Raw genomic sequence first — 17,356 nt, forward strand, 5'->3', positions numbered from 1 at the left:
AGTTTTAGTACTAGACCTTCCTTGAGTACACAGATAGAGGGTTAGACGTGACATTTTTTATGTGCACACAAATGCATTTCTCAAGTTCTTTTGGTCTGCTGAATTCATTAAGGATCCATGGATTTGTGTAAGTGGATTTACAAAAAAGTGCAAAAAAACATAAAAAATGTGTACGGCACTAGTCCATTGCTATTGGCTAGCCACTGTGTGCATTGTTTTTGTTTTGGGCTGGAGAATTGCTAATGGATTTCCATCATGCATGGTTCGCCCCTTTACTCACAATGTACTGGAGTAGAGCTTAAACTCTCTTAGGGATGGTGACATATTTGTATGCAAGAAGTACTCGCCTTACTCAGGACAATGCTGTGTGGCATGACCCTGTGGGGACTGCTCTCATCTTTGCTGTGGGTGCGCACACTGGGAACTGGGGAGAAGGGCATGTAAGGTGGCAGTTGCTGTAAAGGGACCATCAAGTGAATGATGTCACAATATTTCTCAAAACCCAAGCAGATGTCATCAGAAAGGAGCTTTCTAGAATTACTGTTGTTGTTAGTTAAGGTGGTGTAGAAGTGGCTAAGTAGAACTGTTAATCAGTGTTTTCACTGGAATGTGGTATAGGGTTCAAATCAGGCCTACATACTCTGCTAAACTCTCGAACACCTTAGTATAGAAGTTGGCACGGACACTGGAAAAGGTAAAAGACAAGTTTATTAAGACCCCATGGGGTGGTGATACATTCCCACAGCACCCTTCGGCAATGTAAGAAGTAGCACACCGAACATCGATGCGCGACCTCTTTTATATAGTTTAATAGCAATAAAAAGATAGGCGGGTACAAGTTACACATTTTAGGTACATATAAGGTCATTTTTGGAACACAGCCAACATGTGGGAGGAGTTTCAACAGCACTGGTCAGTTAGTGTGAACATTCCTAAAGAGTGACCAATTGGTGCGTAGTGCGCATGTGCGCTTGACCAGTACTAAAAATAGCCTGTTGCCGAGCAGACTAGTGACCATGGGTATCGAGAAAGGACGAAAGGGCACACTGACCACGAGGCAGCGTTCATAGGAAACGGAAGTCAGAGGGATTCAAAATGGCCCCCGTTCGTTTTGGTCAAGTTAACAGAAAAGACCGTGTAGCTGTGCTAAACGCTAACTCAGGAGCTGCCAAAACACGACAGACGGCCCTTTTAGCGTTTAGCAAAAGCTACCTCATAGTGAACGTAGTCGGAATGTTCATCCTCAATGTCAATAGCCATTATTTTCAATACTTCATCATTGATCATTTTCTCTTGCTTGACAATAGCTCGTTTGGACGGAATACAGGCTGTGATACATACAGAACATAATGTAGGGCCACATTGAATACATAAACAAAGGAAAAATAGTACTCCAATGAAAACACAGAGAATCGTTAATAATTTCCAACCCCAAGTACTAAGCAGGGTCCAGAACCAACCAGAAAAGGTCCATGTTCCATTTTCTGGGTGGATCTCAGCAGCTATCTTATGTAATTTTGTAATCGAATCATATACAGAAGGTGAGTTATCTGGTACGTAAACGCAACAACTACTTCCGATGATGCGGCATGCTCCACCCCTATCAGCTAGTATCACATCTAGAACCATTCGATTCTGGAGCGCCACAATTCTGGTAATTTGTAATTCCTCAGTAATATTCCCTAAAGCAGAGGCAGTTTCATTAGCGACGGCTTCCACCACACGTGTAAGCCGCCTTATCTTCCTACTATTCAGTGCAGCTCCTACGAATGAAAATAACCCAAATTGAAATCTACATATTGTTGTAATGTGGTATCAGTCTGGTCTATTTCATCAAGATCTATTGTTCGTTTTACTCTGTTCAGTATGAAATCATGGTACAGAACATAATCATTGTGGTACATGGGAGGAGCAATAAATACAGGTGGTAATACAAAAGCTATATAACACGTTCCTAACCATCCCAACGGTAAACGATGGTATCCCTTATTTCCACAAATGAAATATGTGTTATGTGAAGCTACAAATGCAATTCCAGTTGGTGTATCAAAGGTAAGTGTAATATTACATTCACTGCGGCCCACAGGGATTGTACCTTTATTTCTAATACACAAATCTGCTTTTGTATCGATAACGGTTATTATATGCATGCTCGTCACATTTATAAGTCTTTGATTCGTATATACACGAGGTGTAGAAACATTGTCCGGACGATATTCTTCCCATTCGAATTTAGTTCCTTCAGCGTGTGGATAGCCATCTTTATCGTTATAGCATATTTTATTCAACCGAAAAAGTAATCCACCTTTCGTTGGCCATCGCAGAGTAAAAAGAAGAGTGTACCAAGCATGACAAGAACCATTATGAGAAAACGGGAGAGGAATGAGTGGTGTTCCTCCCTTCTTCTGGTGTCCGGGCAACATTCCACATACCCAACAATTGGACGTGTTGGTCATATTATGAGTATGATGCAAAATCTTAATAAAACTGTTGTTCAAATAAGTCTGCCTATGTCTTTCTTCGTGAAAAGGCAGAGTGAAATGAAAATGTTCAGATGGACTTGGAGTGGTGGGCAGCAAATGTTCTCGTACAGGAAACAATAGTTCTATAGTCCAGGCTAATACTGCGATCACCACTACGGTCAAGACAAACAAAACAGCACCAAGAATTCTTCCTTTTTGTGTCGAAGGAGATGCCATAGTTCACAAAACAATACTCTTCACAAGCAACACTAAGCGAGAAAAAATAAAACGATGGTTCTGAACCGAAGCTGCCGTTGATTTGTTCTCCGGGATTCAAGACGGGTGTCGCTACACTGGGCAGAACTGATCCCCCCCCCTTGATATTCCCGGCTTCCGTTTCACAAACCTCAGAGCGGTTACCAACCAGTTTCAAAAACACAAAAGGAATCTTATTTCCTGGGGCGTAGATTGTACTTCACTTTATCTGAAACAACGTGGTCCGGGAAGGCTCCCTCCAATTCATCAGGCGTGACAGCTGGGCTCTTTTCTGTATCCAAAATCTTTCTGTAGTCGGATAGCACCACAGGGCTCACCAGATCCGGAGAGACACGTCGGCAATGCGTTGAATGTATCCACCGCTTCTTGTTGGTGACTCTCACAGCAGTTCGCGTAGCCAGCAGCACTTGCTCAGGGCCATGCCATCTCGGTTCCAAACTGCTGGATCGCTCAAATACTTTGACCATCACGTGGTCTCCAGGGCGGAGATCGTGAGCCTCACCAGTGGAGTTATCAGGGAGCGCCTCTCGAACCTGTTGATGAATAGAAAGCAAATCATTTGTTAATCGTGCCAGATAATCGCTCATCATTATACAAGGCATATCATGTATCAAACGAGGCTTTGGAACCCCCCAAATATTCATAGGCCTTCCAAACACCACTTCGTAGGGTGTGAGGCCAGATCGAGAATGTGGCACTGACCGAATGGACAGCAATGCCAGAGGCAAAGCGTCCGGCCATTTCAGAGATGTCGATGCCACTATCTTTGCTAACTTCAGCTTCAGAGTTGCATTGTATCGTTCTACTAAACCTGCTGATTGCGGATGAAAGACAGCATGGAATCGTTGCTTGATTCCCAATCCCTTCAGGACATATTCCACTACTTTTCCAATGAAATGAGGGCCATTATCACTCCACATAAGTTTACAAACTCCGTAGCGCGGGAAGTATTCCTTGAGTAACACCTTAGCTGTTGTCAATGCTGTATTGTCTTTCGTAGGGTAAGCCTCAATCCATTTGCTGAAGGCACACACCACTACTAGGACATACTTGAGATTATTACAGCGCTCCAGCTGGATGTAATCCATTTGTAGTACTTCGAATGGTGCAGTAGGTGGAACAAACCCACCTTTAGGAGTATGAGTCCCTTGTCCAGGATTGTGCTGCAAACATATCAGACAGGTCTGCACTACTCTCTTAGCCGTGCTAGCAATGTCAGCATTTTCCCAAACTCGTGTAAGCAATTTAGTAATTGCGAGAGCTCCAATGTGTGCCAGCCCGTGTGTCATTTGCACCATTGTTTGTAAATAGGCCATTGGTAGTTTCCATCTCTCCATATCTTTACTACGCCAGCAACCCTCATCATCCAATACTCCTTCAGTGGCCCATTTCACAAGTTCTGCCTCTGATGCTGACTTCTGTATATCTAATATTTCTTCTCTAGCATCATGCCACCGTTCAGCTTGTGACTTCACCACATACATGGGGAAATTATTTTGCAGCATAGCGGTCTCTCTTGCAATACGGTCTGCAAAAGCATTGCCTTGTCCTATTTTGTCCGTCACCTTTTTGTGTGCACTGCACTTGACTATTGCAACTTTCTCTGGGCATAACAGTGCATTAAGGAGATCGCGTACCAATTCTCCATGCATGATGTGTACTCCGTGTGAAGTCAGGAATCCTCGTTCCTTCCAAAGTAGGCCAAAATCATGCACTACTCCAAAAGCGTAACGACTATCCGTGTAAATGTTCACACATAGTCCAGCACTTAACTCACATGCCTTCGTTAAGGCTATCAACTCAGCTGCTTGAGCCGATTTTTGGGGTATCCGTGCTGCTTCTACCACAGTCTTAAGTGTCGTGATCGCATAAGCTGCGGAAGTCGTACCATCTGGTAACCTCACGCACGATCCATCAACCCACAGTTCCCCATCTACATCTGGAAATGGCGTATCCTGTAAGTCGATACGACCCTTTGTCTGTTCCTCAGTCAGAAAAACACAATCATGTTGTTCTTCCTTCTGGGTCTCAGCAACAGGGTCCGGCAATAAAGTAGCAGGATTTAGTGTTGCACATCGTTTTAGTGTGATGTGAGGCGCCAACAACGTTAGCTCATATCCTGTGAGACGGGCACTGGTTAGATGCTGCGTTTTCGTTTGATTCAGTAACGCATCTACCGCATGGGGAACTAGCACCAACAATTTGTGCGACAAAACTATTCCCTCACTTTGTCGTATCGCAACTGCTGTTGCTGCAACTGCTCGAAAACATCCAGGCAATCCTCGAGCCACAGGGTCGAGTACCGCCGAGAAGTATGCACAAGGCCTCTGTTTGTCTCCGTGTGTCTGCACTAAGACTGACAATGCGCACCCATCCTTCTCATGTACATATAATGTGAAAACCTTCGTGTAATCAGGTGTACCTAACACTGGTGCAGAACAAAGAGCTTGTCTCAATTGTCCAAAAGCATTCTGACATTCATCCGTCCATTCAATGGGAATCGGTGTATCTTTAGACAACAATGCTAACAATGGTTTAACAATATGTGAAAAACCCAATATCCATTGCCTACAAAAAGACGTCAAACCTATAAAGGCGCGAACATCCTTCTGAGTGCGAGGGACTGGAGTATCTAGAATTGCTTGAATTCGATCTGGTGTCAATGCACGGCCCTCCTTAGACAAAAGATGACCGAGGTAGGTCACCTTTGGTCTACAATATTGCAGCTTTTTCTTCGAAACTTTATGATTATGTTTGGCCAGGAAGGAAAGCAAGGAAAAGGTACTCTTCTCACATTGTTCTGGCGTGTCTGCAGCAAGTAAGATATCATCTACATATTGAATGAGAACCACTCCCTCCTGTAAGTCAAAGGAATCAAGCTGTCTTTTTAATGCCTGACTATAAATGCTAGGACTTTCAGTATAGCCTTGAGGAACTCGACAGAATCTGTATGATTTATTATTTAATGTAAAGCCGAATAAATATCGACTGTCAGGATGTACAGGGATCGAAAAGAAGGCATTCTTCAAATCAATGACTGTAAAAGTAGTTGCCGTCGGTGGAACCAACGTAAGCAATGTGGTGATGTCAGACACCACCGGATACTGAGGCACTACTATCTTGTTTATTTCCCTCAAATCAATAATGAAACGGTAAACCTTAGCATCTGTATCTCTTTTAAGGATTGGTAAAATTGGGCTATTACAAACATTGTAGGGGACTTCCTCAACTACTCCTGCCGAAATTAAATCATCTACAATGTGTATCAAAGCAAGTTCACCTTCTCTAGAAATCTTATATTGTGGGATACGTGGTAGAGATACTCCCTCCTTTACCGTAATACGCACTGGAGGAATTATCATCTGCCCTACATCCGTATCGGAAGTGGCCCACAACGTTTTCGGTAAGGAGGCCAGAACTTCAGATTCATGGAGAAAACACACTCGCTCTAATTCCGGGTAATTCTCATTCAACACAACTCGCACTCCTTCTGGGGCACAGCGAATAGTAGCTCGAAAGTGTTTTAACATATCGAGTCCAATAATATTATCTGGTGTATTTGGAGACAACAAAAAGGGACAAGGGGCAGCAAATTTATCAACATGAAATGTAACTGGTTGAGACAGTGGGCTAGAAGTAGGTGTTCCATCGAACCCTATTGCTGTAATTACCTCGCCAGACAGGGGAGCCCTTGGAACCAAGTATTTGGACAAAGCGCTACGAGTAGCTCCTGTATCGACCAGAAATTGATCAGTGGAACCCAGAACATGTGCTTCTATGTATGGACCCCTTTGATCAACTGGTACCTCAACCGATTCCACACCCCATCCTACGCAATCCTATGCGTAATGCTCATCCCGTAGTTCAGCAGGACCACCCTCATTTATCTGATATTGATTGCGATTATCAAACGTATTATAATCTGACTGACCACGACCCCTTGCTCCATATCCCCCACGATCATTCGTGCCATAACCTCCTCTTGACCCTCCATAATAACTTCTAGACCTTCCACTTCCTCGTCCCCTCAAATTACGCTGCTCTCGAAACACCGGACAGTCTGCAATCCAATGCCCAAACTGTTTACAGTATGCACATTGATTCACAGAAATGTCAGAACGAGGGGGAGGAGCATTACTGTACGATCCTCGCCCCCCTCTATTGTTCCCTCTCGTAACCTGAACCTGAGCTAACATTACCTTCGTTTTCAATTCCTTCGCCTTCTTTTCACTACTTTCTTTCGCCTCCAATTCCTGTCTTTCATAATATTGAGCCATAGTCAATAAAGAAGCAGGGGTTGCTGTGGTCCATGAACTTTCACTCGCTTTTAATCGTTTCGCAATCTCCGGTAGGAGATTAGCTACATACTTATCAACGAATAGATGCCTGCCAGTATCTTCTGTCAATAATTGACCACTGTAATCATGGAACGCTTCCTCGAAGCGAGAGAAAAAATCGGAAACTGATTCATCCGCTTTCTGTTTACAAGAGGCTAATATAGTCCAATCAATCTTTTTAGCGGGGGCAAGAGTTTTTAGTTTTGTCAGTATGGCCCCTGGAAGGTCTAATATTAATTGACACGGCTTACATGCTGGTTCTCTATCTAAATCAGCCTGAACAAGATCTTTCCAAGTGGCCCCGAGAGTCGTGAGGTCATCAAACCTACGAATCGCTCTCCACATATCAGGGGGCAATATCAACCCGAAAAATAGATCAATATCAACTAACGTCATGATACACGAAGAAATTGCACTTTCAACATTTTCATAAAAAGCCGCAGGGTTTTTACGGGGATCAGGTAAAGCATTCTTAAGCGCCATGACATCTGCTCTATTCCAAGGCGTATAAACCCAATTATATACAAAATACCCTTTCGCGTCTTTAGATCTTTTATCATCATCTGTGCCATCCCCTTTATGAGGGACATATAAAGGCGCAGCTTCTCGCATAGGTCTAACATTAATCGCAGCGATCTTATCTGTTTCAAAGATAGGGCATTCTTTGGATATCCCCGTCGCTCCGGACGCAGACGAATTCTTCGACTTTGCCACCTCCCATAGTCGTGTCGCCTCATTACGTAGTTCAATCAAACGCTTGAAGAAGTCGTCCGCATCTGAAAGAACAAAAAGACCTTTACGAAAATTCTCACGACTCTTGGATATCTCTTTTGGTTCTAACTCGAGAGAATATTTTCTATACCGCTCAACAACTTCATCTCCAAAATGATCTAAAAAATACAGTTGTTCCTTATCAGGCCACTGTTCCATTTGTTTAGTAACATCAGAAACAGTAACAGTATTAATATTTAGCTTTCGTGCAACTGAGCGTAATTCCGCAGCTCGTTCCGCGTGTAACCTGGTACGCTGTGTTCGATCACTATCCTCGTCCGAGTCCTCGTTCGGAGCCGTAGGTACGACGTACGGAGGCGGACAACGATCTAGTAAGGAAAAATCATCTATTTCATTAGTAAGGACCGGATAAAGAGGACGCCTGATAGGGAATTGACCATTAACCTGTAAATTTCGTTCTCGTCTCTCCCTCTCTTTCTTTTCCTGTAATTCCTTCTCCTGCAGCTGTAAAGCTTTGTCATGTGCAGCCTTCTGCTGCACTTTCTCCGCCAAGGCTACCTCACGCTTCGCTCGTTCACGCACCTCTTTCTCCCACATACGCACACAATCAAACATATCTTGCCTAGACCTTCGCTGAAACAAACACTGTTCTACATACTGTACCTTTCGAAGGTCAAACGACCCATATAGTGGCCACTGTAATTCACGATCAGTTTTAGTATACTTATGCCATAATGTACTATACATTATTGGTGGAATACCGAATTTGACATACATTTCACGATTTGGAGTCCCCTCTGGGGGAGCCGGCTGTTTTGCACTTAATCGATAATTGGTACCATTTTCAGAACAGCACATCCTACGGAGTGTGCTAAAAACAGGCATGTTTCAAAAAAAAGTACCACGAAAACGCGATACTACAAAAATGCCACCTAACACGGTGCACTGTTCAAATCAAATAAATCAGAGAAATATCCCTACATGCCTGCCTATGTGAGGTGCACTTCACATATTCAAATTCAAAATCAAAGATTCAAAACGTTAGCTAACAAATTCAAATTCAAATTCAAAGTTTCAAAAAGCCACAGTAAGCGTCAGTAGACTACCTCACCAATCAAAAGCTTACCAATTTTCTTTTCAAATGTCCAAAGTCCAACTGCCAAGTTCTGTGGTCAAATCAGCCAAAACGGCACATCACGACAATCCAAGATCAGAATCTCAGTCGAAGACCGGCGCCACCTGGAAGGTCAGATCGGAAGGACGGGAAAACACACCGTGGGTGCCGAGACTCGGGTCACTCAGTGGCAGCGTACGCGTCCATGGCGAGTTTTCCTGACCTTCGTCACGACCTCTCCTTCGGGCATCCGAGTCGCCGATGAGTCCCTTCGTGGTCGCCAATTGTGGTATAGGGTTCAAATCAGGCCTACATACTCTGCTAAACTCTCGAACACCTTAGTATAGAAGTTGGCACGGACACTGGAAAAGGTAAAAGACAAGTTTATTAAGACCCCATGGGGTGGTGATACATTCCCACAGCACCCTTCGGCAATGTAAAAAGTAGCACACCGAACATCGATGCGCGACCTCTTTTATATAGTTTAATAGCAATAAAAAGATAGGCGGGTACAAGTTACACATTTTAGGTACATATAAGGTCATTTTTGGAACACAGCCAACATGTGGGAGGAGTTTCAACAGCACTGGTCAGTTAGTGTGAACATTCCTAAAGAGTGACCAATTGGTGCGTAGTGCGCATGTGCGCTTGACCAGTACTAAAAATAGCCTGTTGCCGAGCAGACTAGTGACCATGGGTATCGAGAAAGGACGAAAGGGCACACTGACCACGAGGCAGCGTTCATAGGAAACGGAAGTCAGAGGGATTCAAAATGGCCCCCGTTCGTTTTGGTCAAGTTAACAGAAAAGACCGTGTAGCTGTGCTAAACGCTAACTCAGGAGCTGCCAAAACACGACAGGAAGACCTCTTTAACACTGATTCATCAGAGTCGCTGCTTGTCCTCCTTGTTCTTGTTTCCTGTATCAATCATATGAAGCAGTCCTTCAACTGTGTCCTGCTCCTCTGGGGTTTGCTCTTCAGGATCATCAATAGCTTCAGTCCTTCTTGCTCCAGTCTTTCCTTTCGCCCTTCCTCACTCTGCCTCAGTTTTATTTTACACTCCAGGTCAGGCTACCATAGCATCGCAAAATCATATTCGGAAGCTCGAATCTTGGGTTTACTAGCCTGAGGACTCAGCTATAGGAACTACTCCTGCTGTATCCTTTTCTGTCGAGCTATTTGACACTAATTTCCAGCGGAAAGATGTCTGTAAACTGCATTTTCAGATAGTGCAGCTTCTAGAATGAAAGTCCCCTTTACTTCAAGAAGGTTATTGATTGAACCCTACCTTCATTTCTTGACACTAGCACAGAGATGCACCTCCAGTAGACCTGCCTCTACAGACTACGCTTCGTGCATGCGGGGATGCCAGGCTATGCGTTGAGCCTCTCTATAGAGCTCATCCCCCTGGTACTGCACTGTGTGTTCTAAACGGATACACATGCACTGCACATCAACAGGTCATACACTGTGTGTAGTATAGTGATGCACCTATAGTGCATTCCCAGGTGACATGAGTTAAGTCTCCCTCATAAGAGTGTAAAACACAGTCCAGTGGGTCGCATGTCAACAGCACATGACTGAAGGGTGTCCATGTTTAGTGTCATGATGCCCCTGTAAATGCACAACCATTGGAACTGCAGGGAACTGCTCTTGCCTGGCCGTGTTGTGGCAGTGTAGAGCCATCCATATGCTTGGTGAGACCACCGCTGTCCCTTCAAGCATATTAGGAATTTTCTCTATGCTAGGGTTCTCATGGCATGGCGGTTCCTCCTCCATGTAAACCCTGGCGGAGAGGAAACAAAGTGTGTCCTACAGGGCCCCCTTGCCTCTGCACCCTGTGGATGCACACAGGGGGGCAGGACATGTGCCCCCGTGTGTGCATGCATGCCAGTTACTGCCCGGCATGGACAGTGCCTGTTTATAAAAGCAGCACTGTGGAAACGCCAAACAAAGACTACTAGACAATAGAAAACTCCTAATCTGGGAGGCGGTCTGACCACAGCTTTGGTGGCGTGGCAGAGCAGTTCCGGTGCTGCACAGCCAAATCCGTAATCGGGCACTTAGGGACTTATTTACAAGGCTCTTGTGCTACTTTGCGTCATTTTTAACATGGGAAAAGTGACTCAAAAGTGGTGCAAGAGCCTTGTATATCTGCCCCATAGACTTTAAAAGACTATTCCTCTGCTCCACGTAACACTTTCTATTTAACTAAGCCGGATATTGGTGTTCTCACGCCTCAATTATTGTAACATCAGGTATGCTGGAGCCCCTAAGAAACAGATTCCAAAATTATGGAAATTACTTAATTTAGCAGCTGGGCTTGGTTTACACTTAGAAAATTGAGCTCTTAAATAACTCCGCTCCCAGTAGCACAAAAGATACAATTCAAGTTACTGTACATTAGAAGGAAAGAGGAGAGGTCTTAAATACCTTCAGGCTCTATTTCCTTTCTCTCTGGACTGCATCTGGACATCTAACCATGCACGTATAATCACCAAAACCTGATTCACCTACAAGAAGCACCGAGGCAGCTTGCTCCTTCTCCATGAAATTATTGTGACTACGTTACCTCCGTGCCCTCTACAAAAGGATCAGGGACGTGCGGAAGGCAGAATATCTTCTGACAAAGACTGAGCTTGAAAAAACTTCTAGGAGATCATTGGCCCACCTCAGTTATCTATCTTGCCTCATTGAAGAATGACTTTGGCTTTTATCCTTGAGTGTCTCATTCAGCTCAAAAAGTGCTGCAAAGTGATGTCTGTCAAGGGGAAGCGCTTTATGAAACAAATACTGTGTGACAGCTTGGCGATAAAAGATACGTCCATATAGCTCATGACCACATTTGGTATCTTCTGCCAACCATACAGGTGCACAGAACCACACAGATGGACAGAACCATGTTTGAGAGTTCAAGGCAGAGCCGCCGCCATTGCACCCGAACTAGGCCGAACCATCAATTCCTCCCTCGAATCCGGCACATTTTCCGACGACTGGAAGAGGGCAGAGGTCAAGCACCTCCTCATGAAACCCTCGGCCGACCCGACGGATCTGAAAAACTACTGACCCATCTCTCTCCTTTCCTTCGCAGCCAAAGTCACTGAGAGAGTCATCAACGCCCAGCTGACCACCTTCATCGAAGAGCACGCCATTCTCGACTCCTCCCAGTCCGGATTTTGCAGCAACCACAGCACTGAGACCACCCTCCTCACTGCTACTGATGACATCTGCATGCTACTCGACCAGGGCCACACTGTGGCCCTCATCCTACTAGACCTCTCCGCTACCTTTGACACTGTCTCCCAACGCTCTCTCGCAGCCAGACTCCATGACACCGGCATACGAGGAACCGCCCTCGACTAGATCTGCTCCTTTCCCCAGGGCCGGACTGGGAACCACAACCTGCCCTGGTAAAGTGCTCGGCCGCCCCCCACCCCCCTCCCACTCAGAGGGGGGGGGGGGTTGGAGGTGCCACCGAGCTCTTTGCCGGGGCCAGTTTTCGGACGATTTTGTTACAGGGCCGATTTTGCAGCTATGCTGCAAAAACGGCCCTGTAACAAAAACGGCCCCCAGGGGCACAAAACCGGCCCCCACCAGTGAGGCGCACCGGGGGATTGCCCAGTGCCTGCTATGGCAAGTCCGGCCCTGTTCCTTTCTCTTCGGCAGAACACAAAGGATCAGACTCCCTCCCTTCCTCTCTGAACCTACAGAGATCAACTGTGGAGTACCCCAAGGATACTCGGTCAGCCCCAGGCTCTTCAACATCTACATGGCCCCCCTCGCCACCATCGGCAGACAGCAAGGGCTCAGCATAGTATCCTACGCCAACGACACCCAGCTCATTCTCTCTCTCACAAAAAACCCCAGAGACACCAGACTCAGCTTCCAAGAAGGAATGAAAGATGCTGCAGCCTGGATGAGCGACAGCTGCCTTAAACTGAACTCGGAGAAGACAGAGGTCCTTGTCGTTGGGCCCTACCCCAATGTGTGGGACAATTTCTGGTGGCCTCCTGCCCTTGGAAACCCACCCAACCTGACGGATGACACCCGGAGCCTAACCATTATCCTAGACTCCGTCCTCAACACGACCCACCAGATCAACGCTGTCACCTCCACTTCCTTCAACACTCCTCCGCAAGACCTTCAAGTGGATCCCCCCTGAATGCAGAAAGACCGTCACCCACGCACTCATAACCAGCAGACTGGACTACAGAAACGCTCTCTACACCGGAACCAACGACCCTGCTACACCAGCAGACTGGACTACAGAAACGCTCTCTACACTAGAATCAACAACCCTTCTACACATGCTCCAAACCATCCAGAACACCCCAGCCAGGCTCGGCCTCAGAACCCATGTCACAAGCACATGACCCGGCACCTACAAGACCGCCACTGTCTCCCCATCGAGAAAAGAGTAACTTTCAAGCTACTCGCACACGCCTACAAATCCCTCCACAACATCGGACCCAAATACCTCAATGAAAGAGTCTCCTTCCACGTACCCGAAAGGAACCTCCGCTCCGCCGATCTCGCCCTCGCAGAGACCCCACGCATCCGCAGAAACAGAGCAGGTGGAAGAGCCATCTCATAAGTAGCAGCAAAGACCTGGAATGAACTCCCTGTCAAAATCAGACGTTCCCCATTTTGCTCACCTTCAGGAAGAACCTCAAGACCTGGCTCTTTGACTGATCCGGAGCTGCAACTCCCCCCCAGCGTCTTGAGACCCTACACGGGTGAGTATCACACTTTATAAACCCCTGATTGATTGATTGATTGAACAATGTCCAGAGAGAAAGGACGTGCAACAATTTGCCTTGACTAAGTGTATTCTCATACTTGGTAGGATGGTATGTTGGTCTTCAGCTTCACTTCAGTGTTTGTTTTGAAACAGTGTCAACTCTAAGACAGAGATCTTGTGTTGTCTTTCTGTTGACATAATAAACGGAAGACTTTGCAGAAAATTGCTCCTATTTTTAGCCTTACTATTTGTTCATGAGATGATGGTAACTTTTTGTGTAGAAATTCATAGCACAGTTGTTGCTGTGTCTTAGTATGGTATATATTGGTGATGAAATTCTTACTTCAGAGGGATGGAAGGCTGAATTAGCCTTCCCTGGATTTATTCAAAGTTGTGATCTGCTACCAAGCAGATGCCAGCGTGGAGCTTCAACTCACTACAATAACTGGCTGGCTACTGAAGGGCCTAATTTACAAGGCTATTGTGCCGCCTGTACTTGACTTGTTTTCATGCACTGGTGGTGCGGATCACTGACATAATATCGACGTCACAAATATCGAGATACACAAATATCGAGTGAAAAATATCGAGTGACAAAATATCGACTCCCTATCTACAAACAGGTAAGTACCAAAATATCGACTCCAAAATATCGACTTACAAAAATATAGACTGTCGAAATATCGATTTTTTTAAATGTCTTAAAATTAAGTTAAAACTAATATAGTAATAAATATATTTAATATAAACTTAGAAATAATTATTTTAAAAATTAAATTTTAATAAATAATTTCTATAATTAAAAAAATTATATCACCAAAAATAATACATATATATATATATATATATATAAATATATATATATATATATAAAAACATATTATTAAATCAACATATATAAAATTTTTAGCGTAGCATAGAAAATGGTTACAATTTATTGTAACAACTATAGTGAGTTCAACATTAGCAAAAGTGTTGGATAACACTGAGGTAAAATTTACTATTCCCACTCCAGTGGGTGCAACAGTAGGGAAAGCGCTGGATAGCGTAGGGGTTAAAATTACTATTCCCACTCCAGGGATGTATGACGTTACAACGCATACTTTTACAACACCTACCATTACATCAAAACTTTTACAACACAAAAACTTTTACAACTCATACATTTACAACGCAAGATTTTACAACGCATATACCTTTACAACGCATACCATTACAATGTAAGTATTGGTAAGTATATAATATTTTTTTTAATATAAATTAATTAAAAATATTATAATATAATTTAATTTTATTTAATTGTATTTAATTAATGTAATTTAAATGTAATTTTACTTTATTTTTACAAAGTACCCCTGTACCCCAAAAACCCTAAACTGACCCTGAACCCTAAAAATACCCCTTTTCCCAAAAACTGAAAACTGACCCTGAACCCTAAAAATACCCCTTTACCCAAAAACTGAAAACTGACCCTGAACCCTACAAATACCCCTTTACCCAAAAACTGAAAACTGACCCTGAACCCTAAAAATACCCCTTTACCCCAGAAACTGAAAACTGACCCTGAACCCTAAAAATACCCCTTAACCCAAAAACTGAAAACTGACCCTGAACCCTAAAAATACCCCTTTACCCAAAAACTGAAAACTGACCCTGAACCCTAAAAATACCCCTTAACCCCAGAAACTGAAAACTGACCCTGAACCCTAAAAATACCCCTTTACCCAAAAACTGAAAACTGACCATGAACTCTAAAAATACCCCTTTACCCAAAAACTGAAAACTGACCCTGAACTATAAAAATACCCCTTTACCCAAAAACTGAAAACTGACCCTGAACCCTAAAAATACCCCTTTACCCAAAAACCCAAACATATAACATTTTAAAAATAATTATATACTTAGCAATACTTACGTTGTAATGGTATGCGTTGTAAAGGTATCTGCGTTGTAAAAACATGCTTTGTAAATGTATGCGTTGTAAAAGTTTTTGCGTTGTAAAAGTTTCGTTGTAATGGTAGTGCATAGTAAAAGTTGCGTTGTAAACGTTGCACACCCACTCCAGTGGGTGCAACAGTAGGGAAAGTGTTGTATAGCGTAGGGGTTAAAATTACTATTCCAACTTCAGAGAGTGCAATAATAGGGAAAGTAAATACTTCACAAATAGATATAAATAACATAAATAGTAATACCAATTACAAATAAATAAAATATTTTACTTGTGTATAAAAAATATTAAATATTTATTTATAAATACAAAATAAAATTATTTAATTATAAAAATTACCTACTCATACTAATTAATTACCTATTAACAATAAATTAATTTACAATTTCAAAATTAATAAATTAATTTTAATTACCAATTATATTTTAATTAATTACCTATAAAAAATTAATTAACAATTAATTCAAAATAAATACCAATAATTTAAATGACATATTTAATTAATGAGAATTAAATTATTTCCCACCCTATTCCCCTATAAACCCACAACCCGCTACAGAAAATAAATGAATGAAATTAACATATTTATCAATTAATCAATTAAAATTATTTACCAATCATATTTTTATTAATTACCAATTATTATTTAATTAACAATGTATTCCAAATAATTAAGAATAAATAAATTAACATATTTAATTAATTATAATTAAATTACTTCCCACCCTATTCCCCTATAAACGCACAACCCGCTACAGAAAATAATTTAATAAAATTAACATATTTATCAATTAATCAATTATAATGAATTACCAATTATATTTTAATTAATTACTAATTAATACATAATTAACAATTAATTATAAATAAATATCAATAAATAATTTAAAAAATTTAATTAATTATAATTAAATTACTTCCCACCCTATTCCCCTATAAACCCACAACCCGCTACAGAAAATAAATTACTAAAATTAAAATATTTATCAATTAATCAATTATAATTAATTACCAATTATATTTTAATTAATTACCAATTAATAAATAATTCACAATTAATTATAAATAAATATCAATAAATAATTTAAAAAATTTAATTAATTATAATTAAATTACTTCCCACCCTATTCCCCTAGAAACCCACAACCCGCTACAGAAAATAAATTACTAAAATTAAAATATTTATCAATTAATCAATTATAATTAATTACCAATTATATTTTAATTAATTACCAATTAATAATTAATTAACAATTAATTCTAAATAAATATCAATAAATAAATTAACATATTTAATTAATTATAATTAAATTACTTCCCACCCTATTCCCCTATAAACCCACAACCCGCTACAGAAAATAAATTACTAAAATTAAAATATTTATCAATTAGTTAATTATAATTAATTACCAATTATATTTTAATTAATTACCAATTAATAATTAATTAACAATTAATTCTAAATAAATATCAAAAAATAAATTAACATATTTAATTAATTATAATTAAATTACTTCCCACCCTATTCCCCTATAAACCCACAACCGGCTACAGAAAATAAATTACTAAAATTAAAATATTTATCAATTAATCAATTATAATTAATTACCAATTATATTTTAATTAATTACCAATTAATAAGTAATTAACAATTAATTCTAAATAAATATCAATAAATAAATTAACATATTTAATTAATTAGAATTAAATTACTTCCCACCCTATTCCCCTATAAACCCACAACCC

The sequence above is a fragment of the Lissotriton helveticus genome, chromosome 3_1, assembly GCF_964261635.1.
Source record: "Lissotriton helveticus chromosome 3_1, aLisHel1.1, whole genome shotgun sequence".
Classification (NCBI taxonomy): Eukaryota; Metazoa; Chordata; class Amphibia; order Caudata; family Salamandridae; genus Lissotriton; species Lissotriton helveticus.